This window comes from Hirundo rustica, chromosome 12 (assembly GCF_015227805.2).
Source record: "Hirundo rustica isolate bHirRus1 chromosome 12, bHirRus1.pri.v3, whole genome shotgun sequence".
Lineage (NCBI taxonomy): Eukaryota > Metazoa > Chordata > Aves > Passeriformes > Hirundinidae > Hirundo > Hirundo rustica.
In genome coordinates, this window is record NC_053461.1 from 8,055,370 (window position 1) to 8,067,408 (window position 12,039).

A 12,039-nucleotide genomic window follows, 5' to 3' on the forward strand; every position below is an offset into this window, starting at 1 on the left:
TTTCTTGCCACCCTTCCACTGCGCTCTGCACTGCACTGATTTCCTCAGCTCAGCTCAGTTCCCTGTGTTGTGCTACTGAGGAAAAAACTTGAGATCTGTTGCTTGGCTTTTCATTAAGAAATTGATTGCATTACTGAGACTAACAGGAAAACAGTCTTTCAGTAGCTTAAGATAAACCCATAGTACTCAAGTTTTAAGTAAAAGGCATTTTCATTTGTTGTTTCCCTACAGCAAAAAAAATTCTTTTCCATCTCATGAATTCATTGTGTAGAAATGTGAGGGAAAGACAGAGGAGAACCTTTATCAAAGCCCTTGAGAATTTTCCCTTTCCCTCTCAGGAATGAGCATTTCTGGGAGCTTTCACTCACAGGGAGTTCATTCACACAGTGAATATCTTCAGGAGTAAACTGAATTACCTTTAAGGGCAGCATGGGATGGAGATACTGGGAAGCTTCTGTCTTTCACAAGCTCTGCAGAGACCAGAATTTCTGTGGGGTGTGAGTAGCCAGTGCCTTTGAGATGAGATTTCTAATTCCTCTGCAGTCACCCTGTGCTCCTCTCACTGTCTCTGAAGAAGGAAGGGATAAGGACTGTGGTAGTTTGTCAATGATTTTTGATTTTTTATTGATTTTCTTGTGTGCAGCTCCTTGGGCTCTGCCAGGTGCTGCTCTTTGCAGCCCCGCACACCTTCCCCGAGTTCCACATAATGGATTTGTAGAGTATTTCCTCTTTCATTCACTCCTACCAAACAAAATTTACACGTCAGACACTTCCTGAGAGGAAAACCACCACGAAACAGGTTGGGAGCAAAGATGTAGATACTGAACAGGATTTAATGGAAATGAGCTATTTACAGGGAGTTGATTGCTACACAGATTTCTCTGCACAGTCCTGGCAACAGAAATCCTCTCCTGGCTGGCCTGGCCCCAGCAGAGTGCTCAGGGCACGGGGGGAGTTCCCCTCAGGTAAATGAGAATATGGATGTGTGTTTAAGTGCTTTGCTGGATTTCAGCCCTGCAGACACTCTGCTTTCACTTCAGCACCTTTTCCAGTGTTTATTTTTATGCAAGGATATGAATCTTCATGGGTTCGTGGTGACACCAGCAAGAGACAGCATCAACCTGTAAGTATCAATCAATACCTACAAATTGAAATGAGGGCTGAGAACCACTAAAGAACCACTAAAGTTCTTCCATTTGTAATAAATTACCTCCAAAAGCAAATTTACTTTTGGGCTGATGGCGACCAGTGCATTCTCTTCTGTGTGATCAGTTTTATGGAGAAAATAAAATAAATTTGGAAGCTTACCTGAGTCCATTTCAACCACCTGAGTCCGTGGATCTGCTCCAAGAGGAAATGAGTGCTGGGATGAGCTATTTTGTTTAAATAAGTACTTATGAGACAAGAGGTGTGAGATGTGAGTAAAGTCTCTGTCCGTGCTTGGATGACACTATAAAACAGAGTTTCTTTATTTAGCCCCTTTGGTGAACTCAGTAAATCACAATACTGATAAATACTAAGTCGTTCTCTGCCAAAGCCTAATTGGATCAAAATAATTAACTTTAGGGAAACTACCATTAAATCAATAATTTATTTCTAGCAATGACCAAAAAAATGAATTATTAATTTACACAATTAATTGAAAAGCCAAAATTTATCATTTTTATTTTAAAAAGGCAGCAACACCGCCAAGAAACCTCCAGCCAGGAGGATGAAAATCAGTGTGTTACCAAAAAAATCAGACATTTAATTAGTGTAAGAGTTAAATAGTGTGAGATGGTTCACAGGACAACACTTACAGTCATGAAAGCTTGCTGATGAACATAAATTACTATAAAATCCATGCAGTGGGACCAAACGGATGCGTGGCAGTGAGTCCCGTTTTCTGGATTTTTGAGAGAAATTCACAGGAATTTTTCCTCACTTAAAAGGGGGAAGTCCCCCTCTGGAATCCACCCGGGATGGTTTTGCCCTGAAGGTGGAATTGGGTGGTTTGTGCCCTGCTGCCACTGAGGTTGTGTCGCTTCTCTGGGCTGGACATGGGAACCAGCCCAGATAATGAACTAATTAACTCATTAACTCAGGGGAGTGGGATGTCACTCTACTCCCAGGCAGGATCTCTGCAGGACCTGAGAAGGGAAACACTGGGAGATTTTTTGGGTTGGGTGGTTCAGGGTTTTGGGGTTTTTTGGTGGGGTTTCAGAGGGAGTCTGAGAACTTAAAGAACTTTTTTTTTTTTTAAGGCTTAAAAATGTTCAAATATCTTCCCCCCCCCCTTTAAATATTGGGTCCTCCCCATGTTACTGAGTCCAAATTTTTCATATTCATAATTTTGAACAGTCTGACTGTCAATAACTCCCCTGGGTTTTTCTCCCCTGGCAGTAATTGACAAAACTTTCAAACTGTTTTAAGTCCGGACCTAATTCCACCAATTTCAGTGGAGCAAAGCCTTCTTTAATCACTTAAGCCCTGGTTAAATACTTTCTACTTGCTCTAGACCACCTGTGTTAAAATGAGTTTATTTAGTGAAGCTGCCCCATTAGAGTTCTAACAGGGGAGCCACAAAAGGAGGGTGAAATAATGATGAAATTTGGGCTAGAATTTCTGCCAGGGGAGTTCTGAGAAACTGTGAAAAGAGAGAATTAATCCCTCTGGGAGTAAACTGATGGATGGAGGGCAGAATGACTGCAGAGGTCACAACGTTTTATGTTTTGATGGACAGATGATAGATAAACCCGGTTTATCAAAAGGGAGGCAGAAGTTAGATGTGTTATATTAGGGACCAGAGATCTTTGATGGGTGATGATTTATTTATTTATTGTACCCATTTCTGACTATCCTGAGCTCTCAGATAAGCATCAGTACTGAAGCTCACTTTGAATCAAAGCTCAAATAGAAGACAAAGCTGTGAGAACATAAGACCTAAGTGTCAGCCTGGATGGTTCCTTGTGTCTAAAATGAAGTTGTTGCCTGATTTGCTGAATTCAGTCTGCATTCTCCACACTCGCCTGTTCCAGCAGCAGAGCTGAAAAATAATGCTAAAATTTTTAAAGATTTGTGACCTTGTCTCTCTTGTTTTGACAGCAGTGAAAAGATGTGACTGCAGAGATTGTGCAGCTCTACTCAGCTATGACTGCAAAACTTCCAATTTATAATCCTAAATCTTAAAATAATTTGGTTTACATCATCCTCAGGTGAGTGAATGAAGCAAGATAGCAAGAATGAAGCAGTTAGGATAAAACTGCATTTAAGCCTTAAGCCTGGAGTGCTTTCATTGCAAATGCAATTAAAATTACCAGCACTATTCTTTTGATTGGGGAGGATCCTTCCTACAGCCATAAAATATGGAAAATAGAGATGAATAGAAGTTAACAGGATAGCTATTGCAAAGGTGGCTTTTAATGTCTCAACGCTTGCTTAATTATTTCATACAGAAAGAAGAATTAAAATAAGAAGCTCTGAAATGCTGGAATCAACTTGGTGTGAAAGAACACAGGAACTTAATTAAAACAATGCTTTCTGAAAGATCAAATGATAATGTGAAAATGAACTGAAAAATATTTGGCAATATTGAAATCTCCTTTGTTTGAAAACTGTGGCCTTTTCCCCATGAGGACTGCATCCCAAAGGTGAATTCTACTTTACAGGATCCACCTGGAGTCACAGTGCCTCATTTTGGAGGACTTTTTGCTTGGTACATCCAACAGAAATAACAGCAGCATTTTGTTATTTTGAGCGTATTGTGGAGGACAGTGAGGGGAATGACTGACTGAACAAAATCTCTAAGGAAGATTTCACTTTGAGGTCGCAGCTCCTGACCTGCTGGGAAGGTTGGTGGGGAGAGGTTCTCCCCTTTTTTTTCTGAGCTATTGAAAAAAAAAAATAGCTTTTTATCAAATATCCACAGCTCTTGATCAAATTAATGGGCTTTAAAGCAGTCCAATTGCTGCATTTTCAAAGAAATCCTTTGCATAGGGTGCCTCTTTACTGCTGTGCAATGCACTTGGAGCCTCTCCCCTATCCCATGGTCCTCTAATTGTGCCTGTGCATTATTTACACATATCTGTGCAAAACCACCGTTTCCTAAAGGATCTCCAACATGAAATTCCACAAACCTGCCTGAAAATGAAAGCCAAAGGTGTGGAACAGAGATTTTGTAGCACTTTCACTGAGTGGCTCCTCTGGCTTTTGAGCTGGGGAGGGAAGTCTCGGTGTCCGTGCACCACTGGAGCAGGCAGGCTCTGAGTGTGTCCTGGTTTTCATCTCCTCTGCTGCTTTATCTCAGGCAGTGACTCACCCTGCAGTGCAACCAGAGGCGTCCCGTTTGCATCACCCATCAGCTTTTTTATTTAGGGCAGAGGAATTGTTGTCGGCATCTTAATACGCCCCAACCGAGTCCTTCAGACTCCGCAGATGAAATACCGGGATTTTCCTTCCGACCAAATCTCTTCGGTTTAAATCAGCTTAATACATCCATGAAATCCCCCTGGCTCTCTTATTCACTTTAGTTCTGATAATATGTGATTTTTTTTATTATTTCTTTTTGTTCTGCCGGGTTTGTAGCAGCTGGCAGTGCGTGTGTTTGCAAACCCAGCCCTCGGCTGAAAGAAGCTGTCTGCAATATCAGAGGAGGGAGATGGAGAGCACTGGGACCTTGTAGAACTTTCCAGCCTGCCTTCAGACTTCCTTTCTGCTTCTGGAAAATAAATTCCATTAGATTCTCTGATGGGATTTATTGCCAGAATTAGGAAAAGGTTTTCAGGGATGGTATGTTCAGAGTAGACATTGAGGTGTTTAGGCCAAGCATAGCAGTGGGTTTCCTGCGGGAACAACAAAGTGCCCTTTCTCCACCTCTTAATTCCTACATAAAAACTTTCTGTTAATTTTTATTATAAGTGTAAAATAATTAATTTTCTTTTTTAAATTTTATCTTTAAACTTCTGCCAAACTTACTTTGTTTCTATTTTTCCTGGTCGTTGAGTGTATGAAAACTGATTTTCTTATGAAGTACGTCTTTTCGGAGAGACTTACCCTTGTTTTTGACAAGGTTTTAGGCAGTCTGTTTGCTGAGTTTGTTGTGCTGGTATCTGCAGGCTGTAATTAATTAAAGGGGCCTCAAAACGAATCACTTTTCCAGATATTTTGTTTTCCTAATGCTGACACACAAGAGGAGCGCAGAGGCAGCACAGGGGAGCTGAAAGGTGCAGGGCAGGCAGCAGCAGATCTGTGATGTGTCCACACAACTCAATTAGTCCAACGCATTTCTACAGCACCTCAGAAGTATTCTGCTTTCAGATGTATTCATCAATACATTAAATTAAATCCATCCTCAGGACGGATTTTGCAGCAATTGGCTTTCAGGAGGTGCAGCTTCATTTCAGGAAGGTTCTGCTGCAGCACTGGGGCTTCTTTTTGCATTTTACCTGCCACAACCCCCCTGTAACTGGCCCAGAAACGTTCTCTGAATCTGCACGTTTCTACTGAGGGTGTTTTATTTCTTTATCTCTTAAATTCTCTTTTGGAACCATTGCCACAGGAGCTGCTCCAGCTCTCTTATTAATTCTTATTTTCTTTTTTTATTAATAAAGAAAATTGGAGCAGGTTTTGTTGTGTTTCTCCCCTAAGTTATGCTCTGTGTCTAGAGCAACCTGTGAAGTTTCAGTTTAAATCCAACAAATTGGTTGTTTAACATACCAGTGACAATTAAATAGTCAGGAAAAAATGAGGCAAAACTTCTTACAAAATATTCTGTTGTGGGGTTTTTTTGTTTTGTTTTGTTTTTTAATGGCCTGGCCTGTGAATGAAGGGCAGAAAGGGATTTATTATAAAGCTGCAGGGTGTTTTCTATGTGTTGCCTCCCCACAACCATTTAATTTATTAAATTAACTTTAAGCAATGTAAAATGATGATTTAAATGGAGATTTCCATTAAATCCTGCCAATTTTTCATCTGTTTTAGGTGTGAAACAACAGTGAATGTAGAGTGAAACTGAGGCGGGTTTCTTAGAGTCATTCTGTCTTCAACGACCAAAGATCTGCTCTTTCCCTTGGTTTAGCTGCTGTAATTTAAAAAAAAATAGAGTTAATTAGTTTTATAATTTAAAAATCTGGATCATTTTATGCCTTATAATTTAAATCTTCTCCATTCCTCTGCTCATACTGTTATATGTCCGCAGCAAATAAACTAGAATAGCAATAAACTAGAAACTGCAATAGTAGAATAGAGAGTTAACGTACAGACTCCGCTGGTCTTTATCCAATCTGCCATTAATCCTCTAATTTGCAGGATTGTGTTTATCTTTCATTGTGCATTTTGGATGCAGTCTTCATTGTAAATTCACTGAAAGTAAAAGTAGTTTTAAGTAAATCAGTTTTCCCTTGACAGCCAGCAAGCTTCAGCATGAAAAGCTTTTTATTTATGTGTTCGTGGATTTGTTTTTCCCTCAGCCCCTTGTGTGAACAGGTGTCCTGGGGAACCTTGGAGACATTTTAGGATTGTAAAACCAATGACAAGGATTATTTTTAATTACCCTAGTGTACTTGTGAATGTGTTCGTTGAAATAACCTTTTTTATTTTTTTGAGATGAAGACTTTGGCTCATCAGTTTGATGACAACTTTTAGCTGCACTCCCAGTTTATTATCACACCTCAACCAAGAACAATTTGTTTTGGACATTCTTTTGGATTTCTGTGCCTTTCTCCTTCCCTCTGTGCCAGGAAGACAAAAGTTGTCATCAGACAAATAAGGATGGCTGTGAGCGGCACCTGGTGAAGGCAGCCTGGAAAACAAATCCAGGAGGAATAACCCACAACTGGAGCTAGGCATTACGTGGGTTGCTAATTAATGCCTTCCCTCATTTGTGAATTGCAATGTTTGTTTTCCTGTTCCTGAAATGTGAACCAAAAAATTCACGACGATCCTGCTGCTTCCATGGTTGGGAAAACAAAACCAGCAAAAAGCCATTTCCATCAGGGTGGTGTGAACAAACACATCCTTTCCCCAGGCAGCAGCACAAGGACTGAGCCACCTGCTTGGTAAGAATTCCAGTTTCTGACCAAGGCTTTCAAAGGTTTACAAGGTAACATGGTTAATATCGCATCACAAAATGATGGTCTGCTGATGTTTTTGTGGATCTGCTGGAAATTTCGTTTATTTTGGCTATTGCAGATCAGTTGCTCAGTAAAACAGAGCTGCAGTCCTGAGGTTTCGACAAAGCAGATGCCTGAAAATCCAGGCATTAATGCTGTTACATTGAAGGCAGCATTTAATAGCTAACAATTATTAATTTAATATTTACAGTAGACTATTATAATATTTATAACTATATAACAATACAATACAATCTAGAATATATTATAGAAACAATATAATGCTTATAATATTTATAATACTATAATAATACCATATATATACCATAATAATACCATATATATACCATATTATAATATTTATAATACTATAATAATACCATATAATATTATATATAATATATATAGTTAGGAATATAATAATTATAATATTTTAATTTAAGAATTGAATAGCTAATAATTAATTTAATGAAATCTCAGCCCAGTAAACTGTCTTAACCTGGAAAATCTGTGTTCACACATATCTTACCCTCTTGATGTGGATCTCTCCTCAGGATCCCCCAAATCATTAACAGGGAATGCACCACGGTTGGTCTGAGCAACATCTACTGAAACGAGGGAGAATTTCCCTTTATAATCACTTGGTCTGGATTTTCTGAAAACTCCAGCTCAGTTCTCAGCATTTGTTTGGTTGTGTGCCTGCCTTGCAGGAATTTCCTTGGATTTCCTTGGAATGCAGCAGAACCCAGACTCTGGGATGCAGGGAGGGTGCACCTGTGTTCTGTCTCCTGCCTTGAACACCACCCACCTGTCCACGCTGCTCTCACCAGATTTATGGCATAAAATGGATGACCCCCACTCTAATTCATCCCAAATCACTCATCTGATGTAAAGAATGGTGCTTTCCTCTAGAAAGTTTTAGCATTTTGTGTGGTAATTATTGATTGAATGCCCAACTTGCAGGCTTTGACCTGCTCATACCTCACCCTGTGTTGTTTCTGTACCTACAGGACACTGTGACTTTTCATTTAGGCTGCCACTTTCGTGCAGGTGCCTCTCAAAGTGCTAGACTCCTCATGTCCCCCAAAAAACCTTGTCTTCTCTTTTTCAACCAAACTTCCTTTCTCATGGAATTCAAAAATATTGATAAAAATTTGTTATTTGACTCCATAAAGATCTGTCAAATGACACAACATGACTTTACACAGTAAGGTCGTGCTGCTTTTTAAGACTTTCCTTGTTTGTTTTTTTCTTCCCCAAGGGTACTGGGTTGTGCTGCAAGAAATAGAAAGCAGCAATATCCACATTTCAAGTGGGTGGATATAAAATCAAACGATACACAGGGGAGCAGTGACAGTGGGCAATGCTTGCTCTGCTCCACAGCATTTCCTTTGCCAAGTAAGATAAATATTAATATTGCTTTTCTGTCATATTGTCATTCCTTCCTTTCCCGAATAAAAATATATATTAAAAAACAACAACAACAACACCTTGCAAAGCTGGGATTCCAGCCCAGTTAGGAATTAGCAGCCAGGGTGATGCTGCCCTAGCATGATGCTGCACTTTCTGTCTGTCTGTCTGTCAGAAATTAAAAGAACAAAATTCAAATTTAAAAACCAAATTAATTTAAAAGCAATTTAAAAACCAAAATGGGGAATTCTCACATGCACATCTCTCTGGTAAGTTCCTTCCCAAAAGCCCTACACAGCTTAATCCTCCTCACCCTGTGGGAGGGTTGACGACCTGCGTTTTTTCATCAGTGTTTGATATGCAGCCCTGGAAGTGATTGGGGAATTCAGAAAAACACAGGTTTGGTGGCCTGGGAGAGCAGAGCAGGAACACAAAGATCTGTTCCTCCCAGTTAGTTGCTTTTCCAGAACTGTTTCACGTCACACAACTTCGAGCACCAGTTAGGAGGTCGATACAATTCTGCGTGGTGCCAGCGTGCCCTGAGCCCCACAGAGGTGTATCGAGCTTGAACTGGCTTAGGAAGAATCAGTGAGACAGCATGATCGGGTGTGTTCTGGAAAAACAAAAAGGTTTGATTAAAGAGAAAGTAACAAACTGTACAAAGCAAAAGAGCAAAAGCCGTGCACGGTGCAGAGGGGTTCCTTGCACCTGCTAAGACACCCTGAAAACCCCAAGAATCTCCACGCTCTCTGTTAAGTATCCAATGATCCAGAAGGGATTTTTGGCATGCTGCTCAATAGAAAATATCTACATTCTTTGAGGAACAGCTCAAGGATCCAACAAGTGCACTGGGCCAATTACGGTGAGAGGAGCATAGAAGTTTATGGTTCTTCTTCCTTAAAAGTTCAGGGGTGAACCTCAAACTCTTTCCTGCTGTAGGAACTGCTGTTAAAGTGTGGGGTTGCACTGCAAGCCGTGGTGGATTTTTCATCCCTCTGATAGGAGAACCCCTTGGCTGGGAGGTGCTGCAGGTTTGGTGTGTCTGAAACACTCCAGGTGCTCCAGACGTGTCACAGCTGCCTCATGGGCTCATTTCAGTGCTCAAAATGATGCGGCACTGCAACTCAGATATAAATAACAATCCTCTGCCAGAGGTCCAGAGCTCTCATGAAACATGAAGGAACCACAGAGGAGCAGCTGTTGAAAACACAGATGTTGGTTAATGCTCCCAGGGAACGAATTCTCTACACTATAATAATTTTGCCTGGTGGCTGAGTGTATGGAAACTGATTTTCTTATGAAATGAGTCTTTTTAAAGCAACTTATCTATGTTTTTGACAAGGCTTTACATGGTCTGTTTGCTGAGTTTTTTATGCTGTTAATACATAGTAATATATTACTATATTAACACAGTAATAAGAATCCATCAAATCTGGGAAGCTTTCAGTGTGCTGCAGGGTGCCACCACTCAAGCCAGGTGACTGGGATGACCAAATGCATAATCTTATTTGCTCTTTTTTTGTTGTTGTTTTCTCTGATCCCCCGAGGACTATAATCAGAGCTATTTGTGAGCCTGCAGCCTCATTACTGGAGAAAACACAAGCCTCTGCTGCCTCATGAAGGACCTGAGGGCTGAGAGAGCACCCAGTGAAGGACTCCTGGAGACAGACATGTCAGATCTAAGGGTTAATTCCCTGCACAAACCCAGCACTGACTGAAACCCTGACAGTGTGCAGCCCACTGCTCTATTTATATAACTTAACCTTTCCTGCTCTGCATCTGTTCCTCAGCTCTGTTTTATGCACACATTACCAATGTTTATAAAGATATTCATGAATGACCTTGGTGCTCACAATGCGAGGGTTTTGGGGGCTGCTTTTGATCCTACTCCTTTCTGGTGTTGCCCTCAGCTCTTGGATCCCTGATCCCTTTTTTTTTTTTCTCACTGAGATGTGACTGTTGCTCCAATAGAGTGACTCAGCTAAGCTGAATTGTTGACTTTTCCACCTGAATTTGAATATTTTGCCTGTGTATGGCACCAAAACACAGGATAAATGTACAGACAAGCACAGAAATCCATATTAATGACACGTAAATTTAGCTAATCACTTCCAAGCACTTTGCCAAATTCCATGAGAAATCAAGATTTCTTGCAAAGTGCAAGACCCTGACTTTTCCTGTCAGTCTCATTGCCTTATATTTAGTATTCATGTTTACCCATGGATTTAGGTAGGGGAAGAAGCATCTTCTGGAAAGCACACTAAGCCCTTGACAGAAAGTTAAAATTGCTGTGCCTATTAGACAAAGAGTTTTATTCTAGAAATCAAAATTTTAGCCATTGAAATTAAAAAAAAACCAAACAACTTCCCTCATGCTGTAATGTGTTAATGGGTTTGTACTGTGTTTCATCGGATTTGTAATGTTTTTTCCCTGTTCCCCTTTAACTGTGTCATGTGGTTTGTCCCTGCTCAGCTGCTCCCATCCCCCACACTGGAATGTAACCCAACTCTGCTCCATTCCCACCTTATCCCTGATTGGAAAATGGCTTCTCCCTGCCTCTGGGCCCGTCCCCCTTGGGAAAAAGCCCCGGGACGAGGGGGCTCGCTCTCTCTGGCACCGGCAGGGATGGGGAAAGGACTCCAGCATAAAACTGTGATATCCCCCCGGTGAGAGAGCAGGCTCTTTCCTTTTGCCGTCGGCGGTCGTCTGGGTCCCGACAAAGAAATACCACACCCTCAAAGCTTTCCTAGCTGGTAAAGCTGATATTCTCTCACAGGTAATCATCATTTAGGATTCCTGCAGTGGAAGAACCCCCTGTGTTTACACATCCAGTGCCTGTTTGGTGCTTTTGGAGGAGGCACCTCTCTCATCCCAGTGTTCTCCTGGAAGAGCTCCTGCCAGCCGTCAAAATTGTTGATTTACCTCTTTGCTGGGGCAGAGAAGTGAGTCCAGCCCGGGCAGCTCTCCTGGTCCTGGCAGATGGCAGTGAGAGCAGCTCATCTTTGGAGTTCTGCTCGTGTTTCTAGAACAGAGAAATCAAATAAATGCATTTTGCATGAGTGCTGAGACCTTGCTTTAAGAGAAAAACTTCTTCAGGCATTCTTATCTCAGCTCTGATTTCCCATCCTGTGACATTTCGTGTTTTTCCCTCCATGCTCTGGTTTGGCTTTCTCTCACGAGCTGTAATTGTTTCTCCATGAAGAGGCAGGTAAAATTAAGGGGTTTTCATCCCAGGCCACTGCAAATTGCTTTGTGTTCTAAAGGTGTGAAAGGGAGCAGCTGAGAAGGAGCTGCAGACAAACAAAGGTCAGTGACTGATTGTGGAAATCCCACAGAGATAACTTTTGGAGAGTAAAAATAAAAAATAACCTATTTTATTATTTTAAAACAGCTTTACTATGAATCCCTGCAAGCAGGAGCAATGTAACTTAGTTTATGTCCTTTATACAGTAGTTTTATTTGATTTCACACCAGAAAGAATGGGAATAGCTTTTGTAAAGGATGAGAGGGGTGATTACTGCAGCAGTTTTAAAACATCTTG

The 12,039-nt window shown here is 41.0% G+C and overlaps 1 long non-coding RNA gene across 1 annotated transcript; it reads right to left on the reverse strand.

The window, feature by feature from the left end:
- Window positions 1-5,759: 5,759 nt before the first annotated feature.
- Window positions 5,760-11,598, reverse strand: LOC120758392 (uncharacterized). Its single transcript, XR_005702879.2, has 4 exons — window positions 11,421-11,598; window positions 7,618-7,693; window positions 6,237-6,339; window positions 5,760-6,058 (listed from the first exon to the last, which is right to left on the reverse strand). It is a non-coding gene; the product is annotated as an uncharacterized LOC120758392 (long non-coding RNA).
- Between the last annotated feature and the right edge of the window lie 441 nt (window positions 11,599-12,039).